General features: G+C 40.2%; 1 long non-coding RNA gene across 1 annotated transcript; it reads left to right on the top strand.

Moving 5' to 3' along the window:
- Positions 1 to 2360: 2360 nt before the first annotated feature.
- On the top strand, positions 2361 to 7138 carry LOC129862569 (uncharacterized). Its single transcript, XR_008760788.1, has 2 exons — positions 2361 to 3466; positions 4298 to 7138. It is a non-coding gene; the product is annotated as an uncharacterized LOC129862569 (long non-coding RNA).
- Positions 7139 to 7947: the final 809 nt, after the last annotated feature.

Here is a 7947-nt window from a genome sequence, read left to right as displayed (position 1 = left end):
AAAGATTGCGACCCCCCCCACCCTTTGCCTCACAATGGTTTGATCCACTGCCAGTTCTTTAGCTGGCAAGGTAATAGAGGGTTCGTAACTACTGTCCGAAAGGGACATGTACGTAACTGACGTGAGGTTAATCCAGTCAATCCATAGCAGGTCCATAGCAATGTTATTTATTTATTTTTATGTTGGCAGGGTTCACACACTAGCTGAATTTGCAGAGCAAGCGCGCAAACTAAAGCAAACATTAACTATCAAGCTAGCTAGTACCTATTCCATTTATGTGGCGTCGTCAAAGATGGAATCTTTGCTATCATCAGTTTATTCCAAGATCAGCATGCAGCTGTAGTGCTTCGACGTCCCTGTGATAAGGTTAGCAATAAACTGAAGTCCAAACTGAACAGAACAGAACTACACTCTCTTCTACCATTGTCTTAAATATATATAATGGTCTCGTTGCAAAAGATAAATTGTCGCTAGTGAACTTTTTTTATTTTATTTTATTTAACCTTTATTTAACCAGGTAGCAAAGATTATAGCAAACACACAGAAACGGAATTGGTGCTCGCTAGCTTTACAAATTCAGCTATTGTTGGAAGCCAGCCAATATGAAACAAACTATTTAAATTACAAAAGGTTGCAGCATGTGTTGTGTAAATGTGTGTGTGTGCAGCTAGGCCAGCCAGCCAGCCAGGTAGAAAAATGGCGAACATTTAGAAGAAGACGGACATCAAGAGTATTTGTCAGTACACCAAAACGCATAGTAAGAACTCTAGTATCCTAATATCTCAAAGACTAGTTGATAAAATGTTCATAAGAAAGAAGTGAAATGCTAATGGAAATGTTTCACAATGATGTCATTAGGCAGAGCAGGCAACAGATGGCACACAGACAGCAGAGCTGGGGACAGATATGCAGGGACAGACTGGCAGACAGGGAGTCTCAGGTAAGTTTGTTGAGTCTGTTTGGCAACATTATGAAAGGTTCTCAATTTTTTTGACTTGTAAAATAGGGACATAATTGGAAAATGCTATGGATACCCCCACTCTCAACTTAAACTGGTGACTAAACTAAGATTTGTTTACGGCAATGGTACTGCTGTTATGATTAATTGTGTAGTTTTGGGTACCGGTAGTTAGGAGTACGGCAAACACCTTATTTATTTTCTAGGAGACAGACTGTGAGTCAGTGAGGGTGGTGAAAGGGAAAGAGCCAGGGAGAGAGACTTCAGAGGACAGTGTCACAGCCACGGCAGGACCAAGTGTCACCCTTGTTGCCAGCAGCACCAGTATAGGGGACAGTGGCACAGCATTGTCCAGTTACCACAGTGATGGCACAAAACCATATCAGCCACACCCACAATTTATAGAACCGCAAACTCTTGCCAACAGAGTGTTGACGTTTCAAGAGAGATGGTTTTGCGATTTCCCCTGGCTACATTATAATCCATCAATAAAAGGAGTGTTGTGTTTTCACTGTAGCCAAGGGTTTTCAAGCCAGCCATCTTTTGGCCAAAGAGCTGATGCTGCCTTCATTAGTGCAGGATTTAGGAACTGGAGAAAAGCCATTGAAAAATTCACAGCACATCAAAATTGCCAAACCCACCGCCACTTTGTAATTGTAACAGCACACCAGCTAAATCCAATCAGTGTCCAGTTATGTCCAGCGCGTGGGGTAAACAGCAGGAGGACGCAAGGCATTGCCTGATGAAAATTGCACATATTTAATGACTATATAAATGTATCAGAAAAAGTCAAATTAAAAGGTCAATTCAATACGGAGACCAACTTTGTGATGGTTCTCAATGGAGATTCTTTTAGATGTGATCACACCATGTTCATTGTATTTATGAAAACTACACCCATACAGTGTACAGCACCATTGTCACCTACTGACCTTTCTTGATATTGCTGGTTGTAAGTACGAATACCTGCATACATACTGGACTGGTAAGGAGCACTGCTATAACTATTATTAGTAGTAGAATTATAATGATTTAAACATTTGAACAAGTTGGGAAAACCCTTCAGTTAACTACTGTACCTATCAATTATCCAGTTGTAGGAATTATGGTTCCTCAATATACATTTAACAACTTATGCTATGTGTTACAGCACTACTTTTGGTGTCCCCCTCAGGAATTGCTCTTGAGAAAATTTTATGTAATTGTCCCCTCCAAGGTTGATCTCAGATTTTCGCCCCTGCTTGCGACATACGCATAGTTTCCTGAATCGGGTCACATATATGGTGTAGGGTAAGTTCAATAAGGATAGGTCCCAAGATCCATGTGTGACATTACAGTGTAGAGTACGCTCCGTATAGGATAGGTCCCTAGTGGGGGTATTCCCTTGCGAGATCTGCCACGGTGGCAGTGAGGCAGTAGAGTGTCTGTGGATAGTGATAAAAGGTTGCCTATACGTTCTGGAGGAGAGCCTCATCTATGGTTAGAAAATAAAAAAGATATTCAAACGTTGTTTGAGCACGATTCAAGTGTATTAGCAGTAGCAATAAGGAGAGAGGTCGATTAATGCCCTATTGGTGCAGGGAACCGTGACAGGTTATGTGTAAATAGGAAGACAACAGTGAATCATTTTGGTAATGTGTGTTGTCAACAAAAGTGATATTTGAGGCGTAACACTGGAATAAGACATTAGGTCACCTGTATTCTCCAGTAATACATTTGCAGACGCTTTAGTATTGGATCTAATACAAGGTATCAAGTGGCGTGACCAATAATAGGCACAAATACCTTAACTACTCTTTGGGGAAGTGGGTATCACAACCTTTGAAAATAGTTAATAGAAGGTGTGCATTAGAGTCGGGAGAGAGGAAATCTAAATACTCTGGACACCGTCGGGAGATGCTTCAGAATAATAACTATTGAAACGACGACCGTCAGCCCCGATTCTAACTGTAAAGCGGGAGGAAGAAGAGGAGGAAGACAAGTTTAATAAAGCCATAGAGGCGCTGAAAGAGGCGCACGAGCATTCTACCAAATCGGCTCTAATATGGATGAAATAGAGCAGGATGCTTTGAGAGTGGAATCTAACTCCAATCACTTCGCCGTCGTTCAAGGGGTTAATACAGCCACAGAAAAAGTCATAACAGTGGTTTCAATGACCAAGGTAAGACAAAGAAACAGGGCGGGAAACGTAGCGAAAAAACATCAAAGCGTAGGTTGATAGATCTCTGTTTTAGATGTGGGAGGCTAAGTCTCACACAACTTTCTAATAGATGCCTGGGATCAAATATCGCTGATTCCTTATGATGAGAAACATGCTAAATTTACGACAGGGAGAAGTGTTACATTTAGCAATGTACTAGGGGCAGCATCAAAAGCGATACGATTACTACCTGTCTTTAACCGTGGGACCAGTAACAAGACCCGGATCATTTTACATGGGAGGAAGTGGAGCCAATTTTGGGGTTGGATAATCCTTGCGAGAATGAAAGACAATGGAGTCTAAAAAAGGTAACAAAATTATCAGGCCAAACACTCCTTGCAAACTCAGAAAACCTTGTTTAAATGTCTCTTGGATGTTCTCTGCCACCATCTGGTGACAGGTAAAAAAATAAATAAATCTTGAGACATTTTATGTAATTTTATGATTAAATAGATTTATTGAATGGACGAAAGGCAGGAGGTGTCACGAGAAATTAGAGCTTGGGTTACCAAACCTAAAGTAAACTTTTAAAATGTTTGTTCATGAACATGAAGGACAGTGGATTAAGATGTAGCATAGTGAATGCTAATGAAATGTACACTTTCTCTTCCAGGAGAGGATGGGGTGTCATTATCTCTCTTTGAAATGTTTCCCGAGACTATTGTCTTGGTGAGGCCTGATCAACCTCGCTAGAAATGATCAAGACATTAGGGGAGATTTAAGTATAATATAAATGAGGGACAGCTGTCTCTAGTCTACTTTATCATTACATTATGGGATACAATTATTTCCTGATGGAGTTATCAAGAGTTGTAATTCTAATTTGATTTGTAATTTGTATCTAATTTGATTTGTAATTCTAATTAAGTAATTTTTTAGTGAACAGGCAGTGTTGTTATTTGTTTTTGAATCACGATGTGAGTCATGTGTTCAAAGGGGAAATTACCATTTCCCTGGGGCCCTGGCCCTTTGTTAAATATGCAAATGTTTTTGTTCAGTCTGCATATAAAAGGATAAATATATGTTAATAATGATTGCCAGTTACTCCAAATGGATTCTGATATGTTTTTTGCTGTTGTTTTGTTCTTGTTTTGTCTTAGTTTCGATAAAAATCTGTATTGTCTGGATTTCTCCCTAAGGGTTAGCGCTTAACTCCCTGACCTGGTAACTCTACGGTGAGGTCGCCAGCATGATAAGGGAGTATAAGCCTAAAATGTTTTCAACAGTGTGTTATTGTGCTCTTTGACATTTGTCTTAGAGATTTTGATATTAATAAAATTGTGAATGTAATAATTTGTCATACAATAATAGATGGTCTGTATTTCCAGAATCAAAAATGTCTTAAACTGTTGTTTTGCTCTGTCCTCTCGAGTTATGGCGAAGGTGACCACAGATGGTGTTTTGATGCATGGAATGGATCATTTGACCGAGAACAGTGTGTAAATCTCAAAACCCCCCTAACCAGCTGAAGAATAGCGACAAAGGCGTTCACTATGACTATGACTATCTGTGACCTGAGTCCAAGCCATCAACTTGTAAAAGAGAGGCAGGGGTGCGGCATGAGTCCTGAGACCACGCATGTGGAGTGAGCATGGATTGAGATCACATTCAAACTCCTTTCATACTTCTGGTGTACTGGTGGGAAAACGGACCAGACAGAATGGACAGTACAGAACGGTGGTGAAGGCTCAGGTGGAAGACTTGTGTACTTGGAAAAAAACAGATTAATTTCCTCAGATATTGAAATCGGGACATTATTATGGTCCATCAACTGTGACAGGCATGAGTTACATATGTGCCTTTGGGAAGATGAACTGTAACGCTATCTGAAGAAGAACCAATGAAGATACCCAGAAGATGAGTGCCGGGAGAAAGGGGTGGTGGTCAACCGTGACTGTAATTGTTTAGTAGAGGTATCAGGTTGATTGTGGAGGTCTGCACACTGTGAAATTTATAGCAATTTAGACTAAGAATGCATTGAGATACCAATCTGTCATTACCATGCCACTCGCGACAGTGAAACAGCAACAAATGTGGGTTGTAATGAGAAAAGTTAATTCCGGTAATATGTGGTCCCGTTTGTAAATGTACATACTAACAGTGATGATGTGTGCGAGGTTGAGGGGCTTGAATTCGAGTGATAGACTCAACGTAAAGCACTAAGGACTGTCATTCTAAATTTAGGTTGGATAATTGATCAAATGTTTTAATTATGATTCGGAAAGGAGATAAGAGAGAGCGCTACACCCAGCTGTGAGGAGAGTTCAAAGTGAGGGGAGGGTGCGCTGCTCGAATTTACTGGGTCTAGGGAGGGTTTTTCTCCCTAGAAACCTTATCTTTTAGTGTCCTCCGAGAAGGAGGTTATTAGAGCCCACTATATGATAGCTTGGGTAAACCACGAAGGGGCTTTGTGTTACCATGTCATCATAATCCTAATGTTAAAGCATATCAATACATATGGATTGCTGGATGATGCAGTACAATTAATTAGATACAAGGCTCATAGTCTGTGTCTTGTGTTAACACCCGAGGATGAGGTTAAAGGAGACAGGCATGAAGACTAGCATCCCATGGGCATAGAACAGAACGGATGGACGGTTCTTTCTCCAGTCTTAGTCACATCAAGGGTGGTGTGAAATTACTAAACATGTATTTTCTTCTCTTTACTTTTCAAGTCTAAAAATGTGTTTTTAGGTTTCGTGGAACATAAAGGTGATCATTGTTCCAGAGGAGGGATGGGTGGAAATTGACTAATTGATTTGAGAATGTTTTAGTACAGTATGTTTAAAACTATAGTAGTGAATAATGTGTTATGGGTTTGATGGAATGATTTATGTGTTGTGGAGTCCCAAAACCAAGGCAATAATTTTGTAGGGAATTGGGACAGCGGAATGGAATGTGACTGGGGTGGACATCTGTGCGGCTCATAAATTAAGGAATGGGTGATAGTCTCTGGGGAATGATACCCACTCCTCTATGTATATTGTCACAGGAGATAGTTCGTAGGAGAGGGAGGACAGCTAACTGTGCAGAATATAGAGACTACTATGAAGTTAAACTAAACGTTAAACATACCCAGATCATATTGAGAGTAGCAGAGATAGTGTTGTCATTTCAGACACTGTTGTCAAATTTCAGTGATGGGTTTGTCAAAAAAGGTATAACACTTGAAAGAATAGCCACAGATCCCTGTATACATGAGGCCACATCACCTGAAGGGAAGTTCGCTGTAATAATAGCATCATATCTCCTGCAGAGTGTGATGAAGAAACATGTGACTCAGGGTTTTGTTAGATTGGATACTCTTCCGACACTTGACATATCTCCCAGAAGATTGGGACCGAGTGACGATACACGGAAAGTGTCAGAAGGTGGCTTCTCCCTTTTGGAGCCTGTGTTCTGAAAGAGGAAGACTGGAGGAAAGCATGAGTTTTTTTTAGGTCATTTATTTTTGTGGAACCCAGCAGAAAAATATCCTGAAAGCATAGAGTCAGATGAAGAGAAAGTGGGACTGGTCATGTTATCAAATATATTTTTTTCTGAATGTTAATCTTGTTTTATTATTTATTAATGTTTTATTATCATTGTTTGTTCATTTATAAGTCATTTCCAAGTTTATATCATGTTGAACAGATTCTAATTTCTAAACTTGCAGATATTAAGTATCCTTATTCATGTCACTGAGGGAGAGAGGGGATTGTAGAACATTTACATTCTGTCAGAATATGTTATTGTTAGACATCAGGGATCCTATGGGGAGGAGTGAGGAATTTTGGGCTGAGGTCAGGTCAGATGAAGTGAGGAAGAACAGATATCACTAAAGATCTGTCTAGCCACAGCGGTGTATTGGCTGTTCAGAGGTGTAAGGAGGAGACTCAATATATGAGGAAGGGTTAAATACTAGTGCTTGTGTGAATATGGCTTTGTCTGTTCAGCTGTCTGACCCTTTGGGTGAATAAACTTGGTTTGAGCTTTAATAATTATCTGTGAGTTTTTACTCTTTATTTAGAAACTAACAGGATAAAGAGACCTGTCTAACAGCACACAGAGGGTGTTATTTAATGGAAACCTCTCCAACATAATCCAGGTAGAATCAGGAATTCCCCAGGGCAGCTGTCTAGGCCCCTTACTTTTTTCAATCTTTACTAACGACAATGCCACTGGCTTTGAGTAAAACCAGTGTGTCTTTGTATGCGAATGACTCAACACTATACACATCAGCTACTACAGCGAGTGAAATTGCTGCAACACTTAACAAAGAGCTGAAGTTAGTTTCAGAATGGGTGGCAAGGAATAAGTTAGTCCTAAATATTTCAAAAACTAAAAGCAATGTATTTGGGACAAATCATTCACGAAACCCTAAACCTCAAATACATCTTGTAATGAATAATGTGGAAATTGAGCAAGTTCAGGTGAATAAACTGCTTGGAGTAACCCTGGATTGTAAACTGTCATGGTCAAAATGCATCAATACAACAGTAGCAAAGATGGGGTGAAGTCTGTCCATAATAAAGTGCCGCTCTGCCTTCCTAACAGCACTATCAACAAGGCAGGTCCTACAGGCCTTAGTTTTGTCCCACCTTGACTACTGTTCAGTCATGTGGTCAGGTGCCACAAAGAGGGACTTAGGGATGGCTGGCGCTTGGATGTACACAGAGAGCTAACATTAATAATATGCATGTCAATCTCTCCTGGCTCAAAGTGGAGGAGAGATTGACTTCATCACTACTTGTATTGGTGAGAGGTATTGACATGTTGAATGCACTATGGGAGGCTCACAGTACTACAT

The sequence above is a fragment of the Salvelinus fontinalis genome, chromosome 9, assembly GCF_029448725.1.
Source record: "Salvelinus fontinalis isolate EN_2023a chromosome 9, ASM2944872v1, whole genome shotgun sequence".
Lineage (NCBI taxonomy): Eukaryota > Metazoa > Chordata > Actinopteri > Salmoniformes > Salmonidae > Salvelinus > Salvelinus fontinalis.
This window is presented reverse-complemented; position numbering and strand designations above follow the sequence as displayed.